Source organism: Microcaecilia unicolor, chromosome 6 (assembly GCF_901765095.1).
Source record: "Microcaecilia unicolor chromosome 6, aMicUni1.1, whole genome shotgun sequence".
Taxonomy (NCBI): domain Eukaryota; kingdom Metazoa; phylum Chordata; class Amphibia; order Gymnophiona; family Siphonopidae; genus Microcaecilia; species Microcaecilia unicolor.
The window spans coordinates 105,702,719-105,727,265 of record NC_044036.1 but is presented as its reverse complement, the minus strand read 5'-3'; the positions used below and the strand labels follow the sequence as shown (position 1 = coordinate 105,727,265).

The 24,547-nt window shown below is 43.1% G+C and overlaps 1 protein-coding gene across 3 annotated transcripts in view; it reads left to right on the top strand.

Annotated features, from left to right (window-relative positions):
* The window catches only part of NTNG1 (netrin G1), a 484,639-nt gene that overhangs the window by 371,309 nt on the left and 88,783 nt on the right, over window positions 1-24,547 (top strand). The gene's annotated exons all lie outside the window — the stretch shown is intronic.

Below are 24,547 nucleotides of genomic sequence, written 5' to 3'. Positions count from 1 at the left end.
ATAATCTTGAAAAAAATCTTAGAATGATGGGTTCTTCTTTCAGACTGTACACCAAAAACTGCTAGAAAAACGTTATAGCACTTTTATAACTTAAGTTGAATGAGAAGCCTAGAATTGGAAAACCATCACAGCTTGTATTAAAAAGGCATTTCAAGATTACCCAGTGCTAGAGGTTTCCACTGTGTACAGAAGATTAATTTTTGATGTCTTTTTTGCTGACTCTGTTAGCAAACTAAAAGTCACATTTGCTCTTATTCAGACTTCAGCTGCATGAGAAACGACTTTTCTTCTAAAGCCAACAGATCACTGGTAGATATTGGTATTGTCTTTAAATTGATGTGTATTTTTCTGAACTTAGATCTTCTTCATTTTCACAATCACAGAAGTGCTTTAATTACCTTCCAATTACATGCCATCATTCGATTGCTGAATTAAAATTTTAAAAAGACAAAATTGACATATTATTAAACTTTGCAAAGCTAAAAGAGAGAGAAAGAGAAAGAATAGGATGCATAATTGTTTAGGATTTAGAATGAAAAAATCTACTAGGCTTGAAAATATTGATACATTAGCAACTGCCAGAGATGCATTGATACTAAATGCAAATTATTATATTTTTAGGGGGCCCTTCTATTAATGCACTAATGCGTGCTTATCGCAGGTTAAAATCCACTACCACGGGGTGAGCTGAGGAATCCTACGGTAGTTTTGTGTTCGGCACATGCTACCCACAAGATAAAAAATAGAAAATATTTTTTAGCGCTGGTTGCGTGTTTAGAGGCGGAAAGTAGGCATACCCAGTGCTAATCGGTTAGTGCAGCTGCATTACCGCATGCTAACCAGTTAGTGCATGGTTAATGTGTGAGCTCTTACCACTTAGTAAATAGGTGGTGGTAATTGCTCCCACGCTAATGGCCATGTGCTAATTGGGAAAATAGCACATGGTCATTAATACAGAAAATAGGAAATGCAGCCATTTTACAGTCATGCTAAAAGTAGCCTCAGCGTACGGGAAACCCATGCGCCAGTGGCATAGCTATGGGGGGCCATGGGAGCCTGGGTCCCTCAAATTGGCTCAGGGGCCCCTGGTTTGGCTGGTGGGGGTCCCCAACCCCCGCCAGCTGAAGCATTTGTCCCGCACTGGTCTCACTGCATTGCCTGCCCTGCTCTTCTCAGTCACACTGTGCACACTCGTTTTAGTGAAACTGAGAATGCATGGTGTTGCACATGCTCAGTTTCACTAAAACAAGTGTGCACAGTGTGACTGAGAAGAGGACAGGCAATGCGAGACCAGTGTGGGACAAATGCTTCAGCTGACAGGGGTTAGGGACCCCCGCCAGCAAAAGTACCTTCGTGCAGCGGTGGCAGGGGTGACAGCAGCAGCGGGGGGCGGAAGCGGGGGCAGCGGCAGGGAGGCAGGCCAAAATGTGCCCCACACACACACACACACACTTTGGGCTCTGTCCCCCCTCCCGTCAAGGTCTGGCTACGCCCCTGCCATGCGCTATTGATACCACTGGCCACTTTTTAGCGCAGCTTAGTAAAAGGGCCCCTTAATTTTTTATTTTCAAAATGTTAACAAATTATACAAGTAGCACTTGTTCCAGAAACAAAAGAGGGTTATACTTAATAACAGATTAAAAAAAAAAAAAAGAAAAGAATACATAAGAACAATCAACAAAGATACCTCTTACATTTGCCATGCAGGCGCTAAAAAATAAAATTTATATTTTAGTTCTGGGGGTAGGTCTGGGAGAGGACAGTGGGCATGTTCTATGCCTAAATTTGGGGATAAAATCAGCATTCAATACTATTCTATAATGGATGCTCATCTTTGAGTGATCATTATAGAATGATTTGAGTGCTGGTTTTTTTTTTTTGCGCCCAATTTTGGGCACCATTTACTGAATCTAGCCCCTAGTCCTGAAAATTAGTGCTAAGATCCTAACTTCTTTTCCCCACCCTAAATCTACCCCTGTTGCCACCCACATTTTATGCTCTTAAATTTTAAGAGTTCAGTGCAATTTAGTGTAATAATTTACGCACTCATCCCTATTAAATTTTCAAAGAGGCAAACATGAGCATAGGCTAGATTCCATATATGGAGTCTGAAAATACCACATGGAGAAAAATATGCCTAAGCAGATTCTCTAAAGTACGCCTAAATTTTATAGAATAAGCTTAAATTTCTATATGTATATAGAATACACCAAGCGCCTCTCCACACAACCAAATGTAGTCACAGCCATTTATGCCATGTTTTACTTGGAGTAAATCCCAGCACCTAAATTAGGCACAAAGTGGGTGCATTCTATAACAATATGCATAAATTTTAGAAATGCCCTGCCCATGGCCATGCTTCCTTTTCAACTACGTGACTTAGATTTTATGCGCACCATGTTACAGAATACGGTTAATGCCAATTAGTGCTGATAACTGCTTGTTAACATCCAATTAACAGCACTGATTTGCTAGTTAACCAATTAAGTTACGCACATTGTTATAGAATGTGCTTTGTTTTCCACTTGGAAATTAAGGTGCCGTATATAGAATCCCGGGGATAACTCTCAAAATTAGGAGCATAAATCCTTTGAATATCAAGCCCAATCTCTTGTTGCCTAGTCAAAAACAGCTTGTGTATTTCTTGTGTCAACCTAGCCAGATCAGGGTAAATCCAAATCATCTGTCCCATAAAAGCAACATCAGCTTTCTTAAAGTATGCATACAGAATCAAACTTAAGTCTTGGTCAAACTAACAAGAAGGGTAGCCTTTCCTGAACCTCAAAATCTGAAGATTCAAACATTGCTAACACATCCAATACTTCTCTCTCGCTAGCGTTAGATTTCTTTCTTCCAGGGAGAAAATCAAGCTTATTAAAAGAAGATATCGTAGAATCAGACATTTTCAACACTTCTTGCCAATATTTCTTAAAAGTATCAATAGGTGACAGTCCCACAATTCTTGGAATTCATAACTCGTAAATTCAAAGGTCTAAGATGATTTTCTATCTGTTTAGGTTTCTCTGTATACTGATTTTATCTTGCATCAATGTATGAACAACCAACTTCGGGCCCTGTTTATTAAGCCTCTCTATAGGTGTACTAGAGTTTTTAGCACACGCTAAAAATGAGTGTGCCCTAACACTAGAGACACCCATATATTCCTATGGGTGCCTCTAGTGTTAGCACATGCTAATTTTTAGCACGTGCTAAAAATGCTAGTGCACCTTAGTAAACAGGGCCCTTAGATTCTTTAATTTCTTTCTCCAAAATTGTAAATTTTTTATAGTCTTTATCAAGACATTCCTGTTTCTGTGTCAATATTCCCACTGTATTAACCAAAATCTTTCAAGTCAGAGGAACATTTCAATAATGAAACATCCATTTTCACAAGCATAACCCAGATATCCTTGAGGGACATTTCAGGTTAGATCACTGGAGTGAAAAGGTGAAAACAATTTTTTTTAATGCCCAATGTAGTCATTTTCTGCCCACTACTGGGCTGCATCAGGGGATAAAAACTGTAACATAGTAAAAATGTAAATTAAAGCACAAATCATAAATAAGTATAAACATAAACATAATTAAAAAGTCAAATATATCAGATTTATGAGTGATAAGAACAAAAAAACAGTTAAAATATAAGGGAAATAGGCTACTTGTGAAGAGGGTAGATGTACACTGTCATAAGATCAGAGTTGTATGAGTAGTGAACCCAAATCAATCACACCATATGCACAGGTGTTTATACACTAGCATAAAGATATTGAGAACAGTCAAGATAATGTTACAGCAAAGCTTGCTCACATACCAGTTCAGGGACAAACACACACAAGAAAAAACACCTACAGACTGAGGAATTTAATGACAAGGTGCCATTAAACTCAATATTTGTAATAGATTTATTTATTTGTTTGTTTGTTACATTTGTATCCCACATTTTCCCACCTATTTGCAGGCTCAATGTGGCTTACGTAGTACCGTAAAGGCGATCGCCAATTCCGGTATGAACAAATACAGAGTAATGTTGTAGTAAAGTTTATGTGTGACAGACACATTGGGAAATCGTAAGGAGGAGGAAGAGTTAAATTATGTCATAGATAGAAGATTTAGAAACATCAACTCTGCCTTGCCCTCTCCTCTTTTGCACCAGAAAGAAACCAAGAAACAGCTAACATTAACAGCAAGCCAGAATCATTTTGCCATCTTGACTCCTCTCTATGCAAATTATTTTTTCATGCACTTGAATGCAAATTATAAACATAAAATGGCATGAAATTTGCTTTCTCCCCCTCTGCAAGGAAAAATATATGCACATCCAACAGCACACATAGAAAAGAGGCAGTACCAGGTACCAGGGGGGGGTCATTTTTAAATTTCCACATCTAGTTTAGCCCATGTACTTCATCTGCCTACATCACTTGCCCACTGACAAATTTTCAAACAGAAGAGATGGAGATAACATTCCTGCTGCAGATAAATGTCACGGTGAACCTGTTCATGGACCCACTGTAGCTGGATACAAACCATAGAAGTTAATTAAAAAGAGGATTAACTATAATTAATTAGTCTCCTGCAGATAAAGAAGAACTAATGTACTGATACTTTTTTGCTACAAGCACTTTATTTAAACCAAGAAAGTATATGAAAAGAGTTTGCCAACAACTGGAGGAAAGATGACTATTGTCACGGAAAAGCTGCAAAAAGCAACCAATGCAAATTTAAGATCCCAAATTTTAAAGATCAAAGTAAAAAAGTGTGAGAGTGTTAACAGTTTCAAACAATTGAGAACTTCTGTAGAAAAATAATTAGAGAATAGGGAAACCTAAGGAGTACCAGAAGAAAGGTGAATGCAGAAGAGAAAAAGCCTCAGTACAGAACAGCAGAAGAAAACGTGGTGCAAAAAGAGAAAGAAGGTCTGAAAAAGAGAACCAGAAGAAAGGCTGGTACATGGGGAGAAGGAGGGGATTGATAAAGGAAAGTGGAAGAAGCAATTATCTGGAAAGGAACATCTGACAAAGGTTAATAAAGGAGAGAGTGGGAGCTCGGAATGGAGTACTAGAAGGAGATGGAGATGGAGAGAGGAGATCTGGAAATGCAAGAAAGCAAAATGAATGAAGAACAGGCTAAGAATTAAGAAGTCAACTATAGAGGAAAAAGAATCCCAGGAGAAGATCCAGAGGTGAAGGAAGAAATAGTTGAGCTACTAGCTCAGTTGAAAAGATACAAATATTCTGGGCTCCAGGAGAAGGAAAGACTACCCAAGTTGAATTTAATACCCAGAGTAAAGGGAATGATAAGTAAGATGAATAAGGCCATGAACTGTATAAAGGGATCACCTATTGATATTAGAGAAATTAATCAAATGCAATACTGTGCATAAAAAATCATTACCGAGAAAATTATACCAATGAGAGCACAAGGCCTCCTTGGAAAGAACTCATGAAGGAAAAATAAAATAATTTTGTGCAAAGATATCCTTGATAGACAGGTATCTAAAATGATCAAAATCACTAAAGATAATAAGAAAGATCCAAAACGTCAAATTCAAACATGCCACTTTAAGAGACGAAAACCTTAAATTCATATGATCCAATAAGAAGTGGATGAGGCATAAAAACTATGGCAATATGGAGAAACGGAAAAGAGAAAGAGATCAAAATAAACTCTTTAGAGACAACCTGAAACAACTTTCTTCTAAAGACAACACATTTCTGGCAGGTATTGGTACTAGAACTGGGGAAGAAGATTAATATAGTGAGAACACCACCAACTACAATTGGAGAAATTTGAAGTAACAACAAAGTTGTAAAGAAGGATAAAAAGAGCCTCAAACTGGAAGAGTCCTGGCCTGGATGGAGTCACCAGTTTTTGACTCAGTGAATTAACATCACTCCACCAAGACCGTGCAGACTGCAAAAATTAATTGGCAGTCAAAGTTAATGCCACAGTGACTGATAACAGGCAGGTCAATATTTACAGCTATTTAACCAGCCAGAAATGGCTCCTGGTCGGTTATATTGCCTATTCGGGGTTAACCACTAATTTTTAGTGGTACTTAACTGGTTAGTGCCGCTGAAAGTTAGTTTTTAGGGACGAACTGAAAACCAGCTACTTTGGGAGCATTCGGGGGTGGATTCAGCACTTGGTCGGTTAATTGCCCATATTCAGCACTTAACCAGCCAAAGTCACCATATAGATGGCACCACATAAAATCAGTCCTATTTTTATATGGTAACCCATAGCCAGTTAAGTGCTGAATATTGCACTTAACCAGCTATATGTTAGCCAGCTCCACAAACTCGGAAATTCAATGCCGAAGCCGAGATATGGCCTGGCATTGAATTTCGGGGCTTAACGCTGGCAGCGGTCAGCAAAATGCTAAGTGCCAATGGCTGAATATCAGGCCAAGAAGAAAAATTCTTCCAAAAAGAAAGATCCAATATTGTTCCCCAAAATTACAGACTCATATCTACCTGTTAACTGCAATAGATGCCAATAGAACAACCATATTGATTCTAATATCATCATGGCAATACAGCAGGAGACAATAGGAGGGGAGCGTATGGAACCAGAGACCAGTTAATGCTAAATCAACCCATCAAGGCCAGTGCTAAGAAAAGCAGAAACCTCAGTATAGCATGAATCAAATATAAGAAAACCTTTGATAGCATTCCACATTTCTGGATAATAAAAGGGCCTTTTTACTAAGCCGCGTAAGCGTCTATGAACGCCAAAATTGAGTTACCACCTGGCTACTGCGTGGCTCTTGTAGTAATTTCATTTTTGGCGTGCCTCCAAAAAATTATTTTTGGACGCACGTAATGGGCGTGTGCCAAGGTGGCATTTGGCGTGCGTAGGTCATTACCGCCTGGTTACTGTGTGAGACTTTACTGCTACGTCAATGGCTGACGGTAAGGTCTCAGGCTCAAAATGGACACGCGGCAATTTTTCATTTTTCTGCATGCCCGTTTTTGGAAAAAAATTTAAAAAGGCATTTTTACAGTTGCGCTGAAAAATTATTTTGTATGCGCCCAAAACTCGTGTCTACCCTACCGCAGGCCATTTTTCAGCGCGCCTTTGTAAAAGGGCCTCAAAGTGCTTTGAAAGGTATAAAATAAACACTAGATTGAGTGTGGCAAACCATGCTCCATCTGAAGTGTGAAAATGGAATGTTTGTGATTCCAGCAAGGAATATTTCAGGGAAGACTCCCTGTCACCACTCTTGTTTTATATGTTCCTTAATCCACTGAGTGTTCTTATAAACTCCTTGGGCTACAGATTTTGTCTGAATTCTAAATATGGTGTTACTCCAAAGGTTAATAGCTGAAAAAAATACTTTGTTGTGTATCTCTTTGATTCAAATACTCTTTAAATTGTACTCAGATTTCCCTAAGTCTGTGTTCATAAATGGAGGGAAAAGGCCTCGAATGTCCCTGCTTGGCAGCAAGCAGATTTTCTTCAGTGCCAGCACATATAGGACTCCATTCTTATCATCAGTCAAAAAACCTCCAAACTATAGTTTTTTATTTTATTTTACCAATATATATTGTGCACGTAAATTTCCTTATATTGTTCAGATCTTCAAAGAATATTACTTTTGTTGTTCATATGAAAGTAAGCACTAGAACTAGGGGGCATGCAGTGAAGGTACTAAGTAGTAAATTTAGAACAACCCAGAAAAAATATTTCTTCACTCAACGTGTAATTAAACTTTGGAATTCGTTGCCAGAGAATGTGGTTAAAGCAGTTAGCTTAGCGGGGTTTAAAAAACATTTGGATAATTTCCTAAAAGAAAAGTCTGTAAGCTATTATTATGATGGACTTGAGAAAATCCACTGCTTATTTCTAGGATACACAACTAAATATAGGAGGAGCAATTATTACTCTGTCAGCAATATATTATTTATAAGGGGACGTCTCATTTTGTCATGCAGGCACTTAATGTCATGCTTTTATCAAGCCTCTGCAATTTTGACTGCTCCTCCTATATTTAGTTGTGTATCAGACATTAAGAGTAAGGTGGAGCATTGCCATTTTCCCTATTCTTTGGATTGATATTTCTAGGATAAGCAGCATAAAATCTGTTTTACTGTGTTGGGATCTTGTCAGGTACTTGTGACCTGGATTGGCCAATGTTGGAAACAGTATACTGTGCTTGATGGACTTTCAGTCTATCCCAGTATGGCAACACTTATGTTCACATGTTAACTTGCCCCCTTACTATTTGGACAAACTGCAATGTAAAACATCCAAATTCTGACCTTTCAAAATCAGGCTTTGGATGTTTTTATCAGATGGACCTTTTTTAGGCATTTTAAGTCATCCATGTGCTTTGAAAATGAGCACATTAATGTTTGTAGAATACATAGAACTCTGTTGTTCCAGTGACCACCAAGTAACAGATTAACTCCTTGTAATGAAAAGCTTTTCAAATGACAACAGGATGGCTTTTGGACTGGATAAGTGTGCTAAAGCATTTTCCTTAGAGGAAAATTAAGCAAAACTGAAAACATCTCTCTGACTAATGACTGTATTAAAGGAAATTGGGATGGAAGGTGTACATAAATACCTAGGAGTACAGGAAGGAGCCACAGTCCACAAATCACTGGGAGAAGAGATCAGCAAAGAATATTACAGGAGATTAAAATGATATTGCAAAGTACATTAACATCCTGGAATAAGATGCAAGCCATTAATCAGCAGGCAATTCCTGTACTCTCATACAGCTGGCTGTACAAAGAAGAAAACTCCTCCATGCCCATGAGGTCATTTATAAGAATTAGTTTATGCCAAGATTTTATATTCCTTGAGCTAAAGGAGGAATGGGCCTCATAGAGAGATACATATTGAGCTACTATCATAGGCCATCAGGCCTACTTAACAACTTCAACAGATCCAAATATATGAAAGTATTGAAGTGTGAAGTAAACATCTGCTGGTGGTGGTGGAAGGGTGAGTGCTTAGTGTTGCAGCTGTGTGTGTCTTGACTGTTTGTTGATGGTGGGAGAGTGAGTGTTTTGGGCAGCTGGTGTGTATCTCATTACTGTGTGCTGGTATAGGTTCTGGTGCTGGGTCTCACACGGTTAGGGTTTCCCCGGACATGTCATCCTTTTGAGTGCACTGTTGGGCATCCAGCCGGTTTTCTTGATTTTAATAGTTCATCTGGTTTCCAAGCAATGAACACCACACAGTTACAGACACACACATATAAGCCAGTGAGGTCACGGTCACCTGATCTACTGACACATGCCTGGTGTGGCTGAGGCGTGCCGCGTGAAGATCCTCTTATTCCCTTGTGCAGTGTACACAGCTCAGTCGGCAGCACAGCCACAGTCAAGGACCCAGGTCACTGGGATCAGAAGGAGCCATCTCTCACGACTCAAGGGCGTCGACTAGTCTCATATCCCGCTCTGCGTCTGCTCACACTCGCCCTGGCAGCCAGCTGCTGGGTCTGGTCTGGTGCTTAGTGCTGCACGGTAGCCCCCCACCCTCCTCCTCAACGACACACACCACCAGGATCAGGACCAGGAGGAGGCTGGCGCTGGCTGAGCCAGAGAGGGAGAAGCAAGCAACAGTGAGCCTGACACTATTGTGAACTGCTGCCAGAGGTAAGGATTAGGAATATTTTGGGGGCTGCTGCCCTGGGGGAGAGGAAGGGAGGAAGGTAGGGGGATGTAAAAAAAGGTGGATGGAGTGTGGGTGCAGAGAAGGAGGCTAGAAAAAAGATTGGTGATGGAGACGTACATGGAGGGGGAGGAGAAAAGGGGAAAATAAAGCACATGGATAGAAGGAGATGGAGAGGAGAGGGGAACATGCTGCTCATGGATGGGAGGGAAAGGAAAGGGGGACATACTTCTCATGGATGTTTGCTTTTTTGGAAATTTACATCCTTTCTAATTTTCCTTTTTTTCAGAGTACAGAAGAAAATGCATTTCTGATACTTTTACCACTATTTTCACTGCTTATAGAATCTGGCTTTCTTGGGGCGGGGGTCAAGGTGACTCCGTGACAGGGTGCAGCAGGGTGGGACTGTAGACAGGGCAGCATTTTATTTTTTTGTGTCCTCTTTTTTGTCTCCACAAATATGGTAACCCTACAGAAGGTACAGTAGGTGAAGGTGTGCACAGTGGTGTTTCTGGGGTCAGTGAGTTGCACCTGTGATGGTGGAACACCTGCATGTCAATAGTTTATAGTTTATTTGAACTTGCTAGATCGCTCTAGCTGCCTGGGCAGAGCAGAGTGGTGTACAGACTACAATATACAATCCAGAAAAGAAAAGGATAATCATGGATGCACTAAATGCTTTGGTGGCTCATTCCTTTGCTGGAGGTGGATGAGAGTTTGGAGGGGAAGCCCCGGAGGACATATCCCTATCAGAGAGTCCTCAGGTCCTACACTCACTTCCTGGGCCTCACTGACCAGGAATGCCTTACTAGGTTCCACTTTGACAGGGCTGCCATACAGCACCTCAGAGACCAGCTACACAACCCTTCCTCCAGCCCAGGACATACAGGAATAATCCTGTGCCAGTCCACCTGAAGGTCACTGCCTCCCTCACCTTTCTGGTCATCGGCACTTTCCAGTCAGTGCTAGCAGTCAATGCAGGCCTCACCCAGCCTGCCATCTCCAAATGTGTTGCCCAGTTCCTAGATGCCTTCCTCACCCACACCTCACACTATATTACCTTCCCCACTACCGCCCAAACACTTAGGAACAACATGACTCAGTTCTACACCAAGATCACTTCCCCTCAGTCCTAGGCCTCATCGATTGCACACATGTTGCACTCAGACCTGACTCCTCCCCCATCCCTGGGCACACGAGCACACCTACAGGAATAAAAACTATATCACTCCATCAACATGCAGGTTGTGTGTGATGCCCTGGGGGAGATTGTGGCTGTGTGTGTGCCCGTTACCCAGGCTCCACTCATGATGCCTACATCCTACAATATTCAGGTATCTACCACAGGTTTGACCAAGATGAGATCACAGCTGGCTCCTAGGTAAGCAGTACAGGGATTCCCAAACTCCATACCTCTTTCCCCTCCTAACCTTAAGTACACTCCCTCCCTCTAGATGCCCCCAGAACCCACAACCATTACTTCTCCTCCACAAGGTCACCATACCAGCCAATAAACACCTATGTCTGTGATTGTGCTTCCCCCCCCCCCCAGGTGACAGTGGCTACCCCCAGCAAACCTGGCTTAGGACTCCTATAGTTCCCTCCCCCCAAAAAAATGAAGCAGAGGAGAAGTACAACAAGAGACATAAGAGAACCCGCACCATAATAGAACAGATCTTTGGCCAGCTCAAGAATCACTTCAGATGTATGCATAGGTGGTCGGTGGCCCAACTGTTTGGGGAGGCTAAAGGGGGCGGGGGTTAGGGGTGGGGCCAGGGGTGGGGCTTAAATCCATAATTGTCTGATAACACACAGAAAAATAAATAAATAAAAATAAAAGTCACAATACCTTTTATTAAATTTAGATATTAGCTATGTATCATATGTGAAAGAATAAAGTGGTTGCTCAAAGAGCAACTAACCACAATTGCTCAACTGCAAAACACTATGCACAACTTTGTGCAAAAACACACTCAGAACCTTCCTGTACCATAAATATTACACTGGGCAGAACCTAATACACCAATATACCACCCATACGGAAAATGCAGACTGTCAACAATATTGAAACAAGGGATCATAATATCACAATTCTCATGTAGAGCCACAAAACATCCTAATTCATGTTTAATGTGGGATAAAATGTCATAAATAAGTAAATAAACTTTTAATGTTGAACACCTAATTCTCAAAGTGGACATATTCCAAACACTATAATGAAAATAAAATGATCTTTTCTACCTTTGTTGTCTGGTGACTTTGTTTTTCTGATCATGCTGGTCCAGTATCCGATTCTGCTACTATCTGTCCTCTTTACTCCGTTTCCAGGGCTTCCTTTCCATTTATTTCTTTACTTTCTGCCTTTCTTCTTCATTTCTTGTCCTACATCCGTAAGTAAAAGCTGGGTCCTCCACAGACTTGACTGTCCAGTGGACCAGCTTCTTCCTATTTTCTTCCTCCATGTGCAGTTTTTCTCTCTTTAAATCAAATATTACCACCATGGATGAATATCAGCTCTCCCCCGCAGGTTCAGCAAGCTCTCTTTCCCCCTCCGCCCCCCCCCAGTCCACATCTATAACTTGTCTCCCCCTCCAGGGTCTTACATATTTTCTTCCTCCTGCCTGCCTGCCCTCCTTCCCTACCCCACCCAGGACTATCAGAGCAGCACTTTCAGCAGATTACAACACAAAGGTTCAAGCTGAACCTTTGTGAGAGAGCTGAAGGCCTCATCTCTCTCTCCCCCAAAGATTCAGCAAGCAAGCTCTCTTCTGCCACCCCTCTCCAGTCTCTCCCTCTAAGTCCCACTCCTTCCTTCTCTCCCTCCTGGTTCTAGGGTCTCCCTTAGTACCCCTCCCCCTCAGAAGTAATCGGACACTTGCCTTAGTCTTTCTTCTGTGGCATGCAGTGCTGCACTGAAGAGACCATAGCAGCCCTGCCTCTGAACTCGGACTTTTCCCTGTGACATGTCCCGCCTTCGTGGAAGCAGGAAACGGAGGGACAACGCGTCATTGGCGAAGGCAGAGTCGGCAGGCCTGCTGTAATCGCTAGTGGAGTGGCAGTAGCGTGAGTCGGGGGGGCGGGGCGTCTTTCACCGCGCTCACACGCTGGCGAATGGGCAGAACGGAAGGTCAGGTCCCGCAGGCTACAGCTGTGCTGCTTTACTTCCTGTGGGCTCGCCAAGTTGCCGCTCTTCTTTCTGTTGTTGTGCTGATGCTGCTCCGGATACCGTGGGGAGGCAGCGAGCGGAGGCTTGTTGGGTTGGCTTTTGGCTGGGGAGGCTTAGCCTCCCCAAGCCTCTTATACCGGGCGCCTATGGATGTAAGGACCATTTTGATGCACTGGAGCTGGGGATAGGCAGTGAGGTAAAGCCTTATCCCTTACTTGTCCTGTCTGTCTGTCATAATTAGATTGTAAGCTCTATTGAGCATGTTCAAGTGTGAAGCACTGCGTATGTCCGGTAGCGCTATAGAAATGATAAGTAGTAGTGTGCCTTTGGGTGGCTCAGTGTACTTTAGTGAGTTGCTGCCAACGTTCCTATCAGTATGTAGGCATGGGGTAGGATGCTGGGGGGGAGGGTCCTGATATATGCAGCCCCTCATTTTAGCGTTGAATGAGTAGTGGAGGAGGTCCCATAATTATGTCATTGGATATTCTGTACATTTTGATTTCAGCAATGTTTTGTTATTCTTTCTTATGAAAAATTAACATGTATTGCAACAACAAAGGGACCTCACTGTATGTGACCCTGTCTATGTATGGTGCTTGCACATGAGTGGTGCTATGATCCGGGGGGGGGGGGGGGGGACATAATGTTTCACACTCACCATGCCAGGGTACCTCTGATGGATCTCCATGCCCTTATGGAGACTTTGTGGATGGGAAAGGTGGTGGTGGCACTTAAAAATCAGGAGCTCTGTCTCTGGACAGTGGAATTTGACTCCCTGTGAAGAGACATGACTAAGTACACTGATGAACTTCCACCATGTGCAGAGGTATATTTGCATGTGGAAGAAATTTCCTATCATTGCCACAGACGCTTTCTCAATGCAGGGACCAATACCGCCATTGCACATTTTGCATAGTGTATTTCCGATTGGTGGTGACATTTCTCAATGATTTTTGCAGTTTTTTTGAATAATAGAAAATGTTTATTTCTTTGACTTGCATTTTGAGATGTTTTCCGATAAACATTTATTTTGCTATTTGAACATCACATTTGAAAATGACCGTCCGCATGTATTATTTCTTGTACTGTGTTGTAATCTGCTGAGAATTCACAATGGGTGGAATAAGAATGATGTTAATAAAGGTTCTGTCATATCCTTCCCCTCAGGTTGGCCTTTGCCATTGACACCTCTTCCTCCTCCCTATCTCTATCCTCTCAGAATACAATTTCAGAAAAGATGTGGCTGCTCTTTTCTCAGCTCTAACTTTTCTGTTTTATCTAGATAGTGAACACTTGACATGATTTTTCTAGAGTCTCCGTGACAGTATAAACCCATGCTTTTTTCTTTTTGCATTTACAGTCTTTCCTCAGACTGTATAGGGAGCGGCAGTGTCCATTGCTCCGAAAATCCATTGTTCCTGATGTTTTGTATTTAATAAGTATTTTGATTAAGTTCCTGATAAATGCGTATATAGTATGTATTTACACATTTTTGTTGTTTTTAATGCTTGTCTTTTGTTTTGTTAACCTTTTTTTTAAATTTAATATGATCCAAAGGAAAACATGACTAGTTAGATGAAATCTTTTCACTAGAAACGTGTGCTATTTGGTTGTGCATGCCTATTTCGTACCTCTCTGTGACTTACTGAAGCTATTCTTTGGAGGCTTCACTATACAGACTCATGAATTTATTGATACAAGAATCCTGTAAGAAACAGACTTTAATAAAAGTATTGATTACAACTAGAGAACAGTTTCTGAGTACCCTGTATATTATATGTGAAGCCTTACTTTACATAGAATGTACAGATGGAATTGAGACAGCCAGTCAGGACATGTTGAATTCTGATGGAAAGGATCTGCTGATGTAGAGATTTCAGTGTTCTAAAAACATTTTTTTTTGCATGTGAAATGTTGATTTACTTGCGTAAAAGGACTCTTATAAAATTAAGTCACTACTAAAAGTATGCATTGTGCAGGTAGGCATATTTGCAGAGAGTAGTGTTAGGGGAGGAGTTTGGGAACAGTGTGGGCGGAGTCACATGTGTTTAATAACATGAATATTTAGGCGTGTTCCCAAGAAGGCGTAAAATCTAGTCATTATTTTTTCAGGATTTGTGTTGGTATTTTATAGAGACATGTAGGTGCCTATAGGGCTCTTTTTCAAAAGAGAAAAACATCTAAAAAGTGTCATAAAGCACCATTTTGACAGATTTCTTCTCAAAATATCCAAATTCGTATTTTCAAAACGCATTCTGCAGACATTTATCTGTGCATTTAATCTGCAATGCATCCAAACAACAAGGGAGCATGTCATGGGCGTTTCAAAGGTGGGACTAGGGCAGGCCTAACCTTGGGCGTTTTATAGCCATATTGGAACAAAACAAAAACATCTATGGCAAAAACTTCAACATTTTGGTCTAGATCCGTTTTTTATAATGAATATGGCACAAAAAGGTGCCATAAGTGGCCAGATGACCAATGGAGGGAATCATGGATGACCCCCCCTTTACTCCCCCAGTGGTCACTGACCCCCTCCCACCACCAAAAAATGTGAATAAAAATAATACTTACCAGCCTTTATGACAGCCTCAGATATTATAGCCAGGTCCGTTGGAGTAGTTTCGTGGGGATGCAGTGCACTGTAGACAGATGGACCCAAACACTATTCTATAAAGGGTGCACTCCCTTTATAGAACAGCACTTAGAATGAGGTGTAAATCCCGGCATGTAGATTTAGGCACAGAGTTATATTCTATAACTTTGCACATAAATTTTGGAACGCCTACGAAATGCCCATTACCCCACCTATAACCACGCCCATTTTTGCCTGCACACATTAGAATTTAAGCGCAGTGTTTTACAGAATACATTTAGCGAGCTATGCACATAAATTCTAATTATTGCCAATTAGTGTTCATTATTGTTAAGTGCTGTTAACAACGCTGATGACCTTGTTAGGCCAATTAAGTTACACGCATTATTATAGAATATGCTTGGATTTCGGTGTGGAACGCTAGTTGCGCTATATAGAATCTGGGAGCTAGCATTCAACTTTTTCAGTGCCGAATTTTCAGCACCACTTATTAAATTCCCTCCAGTGGGGGCAGTTCTATAAATGGGCACCCCATTTTAAGTGCCCCAATGCTGCATGATCACCTATTCTAGAACAGCATCTGGATACCCAGATTCCATTATAGAATACTAGTGAAAACCCCCGCATTGACACACCACTTAAGCCAGGTCAATTTCAGACCTAAACGCAACATGCAGTGTGTGTAATGTAAACTATTCTGTCAGTTATATGTCTAATTGGGAGATGTGCCTATGTCCACGATTCCCTCCGGTGGTCATCTGGTCAGTTTGGACACCTTTTTGAGGCTTGGTCCTGAAAATAAATGGACCAAGTAAAGTCGGCCAAATGCTTGTCAGGGCTGCCCTTCTTTTTTCCATTATCGACCAAGGGCACCCATGTGTTAATCACGCCCCCGTCCCACCTTCGCTACACCTCCGACACGCCCCCTTAAACTTTTGCCACTCCTGCGACGGACTGCAGTTGAGGGCAGCCAAAATCAACTTTCGATTATGCCAATTTGGCCGCACCTGAGAGAAGGGCGCCCATCTCCCGATTTGTGTCGGAAGATGGACGCCCTTCTCCTTCGAAAATAAGCTGGATAAGTACCTATGGGGCTCATTTTCAAAAGAGAAAACATCCAAAAAGTGGCATAAATCTGCATTTGGGCGTTTTTCTTACAAAAATGTCCAAACTGGTATTTTGAAAACCAGTTTTTAGATGTTTTTCTATGAAAGCCATCAGAAGTGCATTCAAATCACAAGGGGGCGTATTGGGAACGTGCTAAGGGCGGGATCTGGGTGTTCACCACTTGGACGTTTTTCTGCCATAATAGAACAAAACAAAAACATCCAGGGCTATAAGTTGGGTGTTTTTGTCTAGACCTGTTTTATTAATGAATAAGCCACAAAAAGTGCCCTAAATCACCAGATGACCACTGGAGGGAGTCAGGGATGACCTCCCCTTACTCCCCCCATGGTCACTAACCCCCTCCCACCCACCCCCAAAATATGAATAAAATATTACTTAGCAGCTTCTCTGCCAGTCTCAGATATTATACTCAGGTCCATTAGAGCAGTATGCAGGTCCCTGAAGTAGTCAAATGATAGGTGCAGGGCATTGCAGACAGGTGGACCCAGGCCCATACCTGTTACACTTGTGGTGGAAACTATGAGTCCTCCAAAACTCACCAGAAATCCACTATACCCACGTGTAGGTGCTTCCTTCACCCATAAGGACTATTGTAGTGATATACAGTTGGGTGTAGTGGGCTTTGGGTGGGGTTAGAGGGGCTCATCAGATAGGATAGGATAAGATAAGGGAGCATTTATTTGAAGTCCACTGCAGTGCCCCCTAGGGTGCTCCATTGCTTTCCTGAGATTTCTCTATGGCCAGTCTACTAAGAATGCTGGCTCCTCCTACATCCCAATGGCTTGATTTTGTGCGTTTTTCACTTGGACCTTTTTTTTTTAATGGACCAAAAAGATAAACGCACAGAGCACTAGCAAATAGCCATTTTTGAAAAAAAAAAAAAAGATAGACATTTTCTAGTTTGAAAATGGCTATATTCCCCACTTGAATTTTGGACTTTTTTAGCAAATCATCCAAAGTTGGACTTAGATGTCATATGGAAAATGTCCCTCCATGTATCTTTGCAAAATGGCCTCCAAATAGGCACCTTGTTCACCCTCCATCCTAGGTAACCTATTATAAAATTACACTCTACACTGGTAAGTGGCACCACCCCTGGAATGAGCCAAGCCCCACCCCCTTTTAGCCAGAGTTATACATTTCAATCGCCTTGCTGTTTTTCAAAGAAAGTGCGCAATTAATAGCCTCCATATTAATTAGAGGTGTAGGGGTGTAGCCCCGGATAGGCCTTGGCCCCTCTACTTTTGCCTCACGATTGCTGTAGCTGATAGGGATCCCCAAGCCATGCTAGCTAAAGATATCTGGAGCTCTAGTCATTTGAGAAGTGAATAAATGCGGCACTCAGTGGGAACACTTTGCTGCTGATATCAGTACTGCAACCATGTTCAGTTCTCACAGGAGCACTTCTTGATGTTGATCTCCTGAGATCAAGCTCAGACATTACAAACTTGCTAGTACTTAATGCGCTTGTGGTGCTGGTGAAAGTGGCTTGAAGTGCTGCCTCTGACTGCCGCACTTCTTCACTTCTCAGCTAATTCACAATCTGTTGGGGGATCCTGACCAGCTATGGCATTTTTAACAGAGGTGTAGCTAGGTGGGTCACCAGTGGAGCAGCTGCTCCCCTAAACAAACTTCTGATGGTACCGGAGCCTATTTTTCATATGATCTGTCACATTTAAAATACGTGCCGGTGCCGTTGGCAGTCTATTCTCTGCTCTCCCCACACCCTCAACCTGGTTACGCTTCTGATTTTTATATCAGTTTTGGTGGTGAAGGGGAAAAGGAGGAAAGGGGAAGCAAGTGGCAAATGCTGGGGGGAAGCAGAAAAAATGAATTGTTCAGTTCCTAGTGCCCACCCACGTTACTCTTTGGCCCTCAACAAATTTAATTCTAGCTGTGCTACTGATATTAACTCAGTACTATACTGATTAATAAGATCATGTCACACACACAAACTGTGGAGAAATGCAAGATATATTTTAACTTATATGTTTAGAATCAATCCAAAGCTCAAGTTGATGCAGGTAGTGCCAATTATCCATAGTATTTTAGTTAGTTAGTTATTAGGATTTAATTACCACCTTTTTGAAGGAATTCACTCAGCAGTGTACAGCAAGAATAAATCAAAATAAGCAATAGACAATGTGCCAGACACAGAGCCTCTTCTAAAATAGGCTGAATGTTTGTTGCTCCCCACATCCAGTGGGAGCAGCAGTTTTAAACGGTGGCATATGGTGGTAGTGGGGGGGAATATAAGATTATCCCATATGTGTATGAGAGGAGATTTTTTAAATTGGCTACTACGCAATCTGAATGCATATCCAATCTTGGAGCACCAGCCCCCCTCCCCCCCCCCCATACACACATAACATCCGCCAGCAGCAATCCCCATCTCAATCCCTCAACCTCTGACCCCACCATTCCTCTCCAAAGATTCCTTCCCTGACAGCGTCCCCCCCACCGCCTCCAACTCACCAAAAGGCATCCAATACCCACTGCATGAGCAACTTAATCACCCCTTACTCACATTCCCACTACCTCAGATCCTATTGGATCCAGTGTTCCCTGTTGTCTAGTGAAAGCAGGAGTGATCCCTACTCACTCCTACTCCTTTGTTTCCAGGATCAAAATTAGCCACCATGACCCCTAGTGGTAATCTTATAGTACAACTGCTGTCAGGCTGCATGAAAAGAGGGGGTGTCTTTGGATGCCTTGGGGAGAGGAGTGGGAATCGGAGGTCGGGGCCTTTATACCTGCCCCTTCAAGACTGCACTTATTTGTTCCTCAGGGCAACTGTAAACAGCAACTTCCAGATTGATTGCCATCAATGTGGATTCCCCTTGAAAGATAGAGAATCTATGTCAATATCGTAGGCCTACTGTAACAACTCCCTCTCCATGCTCTTACCATGCATTCTGGAAAGCTAAATGTGGTGTGCAACACAATGTGTAAATAACCTCTTTTCCAAAATGACTTTTACATGTGTATGCCAATCTGCATGTGTAACTGCTGCTATGTACATGTGGGGATGCGTCTAAAAGAGCCACCTATACGCTACCAGATCTACCCCTGAATATCATTAAAACACAAGTTGCCCGATATTCAGAACAATTTAGCCAGCCGTCAACTAGTTAAATTACTTGATTGGGGTTAGCCGCTAATATTCAGAGACACTTAACTGGCTTAGTGGCACTGAATATCACTGTTAGCGCTAAACACAAAGCTGGCTATTTTGGGGGTGTTCCGGGGTGGAATCAGCACTAAGCCACTTAAGTGCTAATATTCAACACTTAAGCGGCCAGGGTAAGCGCATAAATGTCCTGTCTTTATGTGCTAACCCATGGCCGCTTAAGTGACGAATATCATTTAAGTGGCTATGTGTTAGCCAGCTTAAAAATAACTGGATATTCAAGGCAGAAACCTGGACAGCAGTGGCATAGCTACTGGAGCCACAGGGGCTTTGCCCCCCCCCCAAATTTGCTCTGGGCCCCTGGTTTGGTTGGCGGGGTTCCCCAACCCCTACTAGCTGAAGCCTTCATCCAGCGCTGGTCTCTGGCACCACCGCATTGCCTGCCCTGCGCTCTCTTCCCCTCACGTCTGGCATGCTCCTTTTAATGAAACTGAGCATGCTCAATTTCACTAAAAGGAGCGTGCCGAACATGAGGGGAAGAGACAGCAGCGCAGGCAATGTGGCGGCGATGGAGACCAGTGCTGGATGAAGGCTTCAGCTGGCAGGGGTTGGGGTCCCCCTCCATCCATTGTTTCGGTGGTGCTTCAGTTGTCAGGGATTGAGGACTCCCGCCAGCTAAGATATGTTAACAGCGGTGGCAGTGGGTGGGGAAGAGCATGGAGGGGGCGGCAAGACAGAGGAGGAGGCAGCGGTGGCAAGGGGGGGCGGCGGCGGGACAGCAGATCAAAATGTGCCCCCCCACCTTGGGCTGTGTCCCCCTCCCACCTCGAGGTCTGGCTACACCCCTGCTGGACAGGGCCTGGCTTTGAATATCTGGGAATAACGCCATCAGCAGTGAGCAAAACGTTCACCGCCAATGGCTGAATATTGACCCCAAAGGAGTCATTTATGAAATATTTTTCTTGTATATAGTTTCTGGACAGGCCCCCATACAGCTGCAAATGTAAGAGTATACTTATTCTACTGATATATGAGATTCAGGCTCCAGACATCCTTAGTTTAAGTGCTCATGTGACCTCAAAGCTGTTTTATTTCCGAATGCTACAGGAGCTAGTGTTCTGATTTAATTAAATCCTACGGTCCCCAAGCAAAACAAAGATGACTGATGCTTGTCTCATCTCTGTTACATCTGCACAAACCAGCAAAACAAAATCTATGTAACCTCATCACAACACACCATCTGCAAGTCCCACATTGCATATATTATAAATTCTACTCATTTGGTCACATTTTTGTTAAAATACGGAAATTCAGCACCATTGTCTTTATTCTATCTAACATGTGGCACAGTGGTTCAGTTTTCTGAGACAGAAGTTGACGGAGGTTATATCACAGAAGGGCTGCATAATATGATCATTACCAGAACCCTATATTATTATCACGCTGAAACATGCAGTGGACAAGAGCAGCTAGAAAAACCATGACATTGGGATGAGAGGTTTTTGCTGTTACAAAAGTAATGTAGCTTTGAATTTTTATTATAATTTTTATTTTTTATTATTTTAAAAATGTACCAATAAGTAAACAGCTAGGTAGGAACTATACGCCATATAAATGAAACAAATAAGTTCAAGGAAGTGAAAGCAATAAGACGGAAAAATAATATTCCATTCATAATGAAATATTATTAGGCCACTAACGGTTAGAGCAGCAGGCTGAGAACCAAAGGAGCTTCGTTCAAATCCCATTGTAGCTCCTTGTGATCTTAGGGTAGTCACCTAACCCTCCATTGCCTCAGGTACAAAGGACAGGAAAATACCTACTGTATCTGACTGTACACCACTTCAATAGCTTTTAGGCTTGCAGGCAGTATAGATGAAATAGATATTGGAAACCAGGCCAAAATCTCTAAGGGGCCCTTTTACTAACCTGTGTTAAAAGGGGGGGGCTATGCTAGCGTCAGCACATGTTTTGATGCGAGCTAAGGCCCCCTTTTACTGCAGCAGTATGAAGGGCAGGGCGGTGGGGGCAGTCCACCCCGGGTGCAGGCAGCAAGGGGGTGTGCGGTAAGGTCTCAGTCCCAAAATAGATGCGTGCCAGTTTTTATTTTGCCGCACTTGCATTTTCTGCATTTAGGGGTCCTTTTTTGCAAGCACATTTAAAAATGGACATGTGCATGTCCAAAATACATGCCTACACTAGCGCAGGCCATTTTTCAGCGTGCCTTAGTAAAAAGACCCCTAAATGCAGAAGTTGGATGTGTAAATGCAATTATTCTATAAAGTGCACACAAGAATAGTTGGAACACCCCTGACATGCCCATGCTCCTCCCACATTAACACCCCTTTGGCGGTAAGGTCTCACGTGATAATTGGGCAGTAATCATCAGGAATGCGTACACTGCCAATTGCTGCACGTTAGAATTTTTTTGTGTGCGTATTGGATGCGCCTAAAAAAATAGAATTACTGCCTGGGGCATGCAGTAGCCAAGCAATAGTTCCAAACTGATGCATGTTGGACGCACGTGGAAGGCATAATCGAATGGGGCGCCCAAGTTTTCCTGAGAGCGTCCTCACAGGACGTCCCGCAAAGGGGCGGGGAAACCCGTATTATCGAAACAAGATGGGCGTCCATCTTTCATTTCGATAATACGGTCGGGGACGCCCAAATCTCAACATTTAGGTTGACCTTAGAGATGGTCGTCCCCGGTTTTCAGCGATAATGGAAACCGAGGACGCCCATCTCAGAAACGACCAAATCCAAGCCCTTTGGTCATGGGAGGAGCCAGCATTCGTAGTGCACTGGTCCTCCTGACATGCCAGGACACCAACCGGGCACCCTAGAGGGCACTGCAGTGGACTTCAGAAATTGCTCCCAGGTGCATAGTTCCCTTAACTTGTGTGCTGAGCCCCCCCTCCCCCCAACTCACTTCCCACAACTGTACAATACTACCATAGCCCTAAGGGGTGAAGGGGGGCACCTAGATGTGGGTACAGTGGGTTTGTGGTGGGTTTTGAAGGGCTCACATTTACCACCACAAGTGTAACAGGTAGGGGGGGATGGGCCTGGGTCCACCTGCCTGAAGTGCACTGCAGTATCCACTGAAACTGCTCCAGGGACCTGCATACTGCTGTCATGGAGCTGGGTATGACATTTGAGGCTGGCAAAAAATATTTTTAAAGGTTTTTTTTAGGGTGGGAGGGGGTTAGTGACCACTGGGGGAGTAAAGGGAGGTCATCCTCAATTCCCTCCGGTGGTCATCTGGTCAGTTTGGGCACCTTTTTGAGGCTTGCTCGCAAGAAAAAATGGACCAAGTAAAGTCGGCCAAATGTTCGTCAGGGACACCCTTCTTTTTTCCATTATCAGCCGAGGACGCCCATATGTTAAGCACGCCCCAGTCCCGCCTTCGCTATGCTTCCTACACGCTCCTGGGAACTTTGGTCGTCCCCGCGATGGAAAGCAGTTGAGGATGCCCAAAATCGACTTTAGATTATGCCGATTTGGGCGACCTTGGAAGAAGGACGCCCATCTTCTGATTTGTGTTGAAAGATGGTCGTCCTTCTTTTTCGAAAATAAGCCTGATAGGTACCTATACGCCTTAGTAAAAGGGCACCCTGAGGCACCACCATTTACAACAGCCGTAGACATGACGTAAGTGATGGCACCTAAAATTTGACTTGTAACTGCGGACTTACGATAGTATTCTATAACAGGGTACAACTCTGTCATAGTTTTTTGGTGCCTTACATTTAGAGGGGCATAATTGAACGAAAACGCCTATCTCCATGGGCGTTTATCTCCAAGAACGGGTCCGTGAAGGGGCGGACCGAACCGTATTTTGGGAAAAAATAGACGCCCATGTTTTATTCAACAATGTGTGAGCTGGGCGTTTTTGTTTTTCAGCGATAATGGAAAATGAAAGCACCCAGCTCAAAAACGAATAAATCCAAGGCATTTGTTCGTGGGAGGGGCCAGGATTCGTAGTGCACTGGTCCCCCTCACATGCCAGGACACCAACCGGGCACCCTAGGGAGCACTTTTACAAAAACAAACAAAAAGGTAAAAGAGCTCCCAGGTGCATAGCACCCTTCCCTTGTGTGTTGAGCCCCCCAAATCCCCCTCAAAACCCACTGCCCACAAGTCTACACCATTACTATAGCCCTAAGGGGTGAAGGGGGCACCTACATGTGGGTACAGTGGGTTTGGGGGGGTTGGACGACTAATAAGCATTAAGCAGCACAATTGTAACAGGTAGGGGGGATGGGCCTGGGTCCACCTGCCTGAAGTCCACTGCACCCCCTAACAACTCCTCCAGTGACCTGCATACTGCTGTCAGGGAGCTGGGTATGACATTTGAGGGTGAAAATAAAAAGTTGAGAAACTTCATTTTTTGTGGTGGGAGGGGGTTAGTGACCACTGGGGGAGTCAGGGGAGGTCATCCCCGATTCCCTCCAGTGGTCATCTGGTCATTTAGGGCACTTTTTGGGGCCTTATTCGTGAAAAAACAGGGTCCAGGAAAAGTGTCCTAAATTCTAGCTAAAAACGCATACTTTTGTCCCATTATCGGTGAAATGCGCCCATCTCTGTTCGGCAGATAACCACGCCCCAGTTCCGCCTTCGCCACACCTCTGACACGCCCCCATCAACTTTGTCCGCATCCGCGACGGATTGCAGTTGAAAACGTCCAAAAATCGGCTTTCGATTATACCGCTTTATTCGTTTTTGTGAGATAAACGTCCATCTCCCGATTTAGGTCGGAACTTGGGCGTTTTTCTCATTCGATTATAAGCAGGTTAGTGACCTATATTGAATTTACCCCTCTATATCCCATAAATAATGTCTATAACCACAGAAGTCTATAATTCGTAGTTAAATGAACTAACAGATTCAAAATACTGCA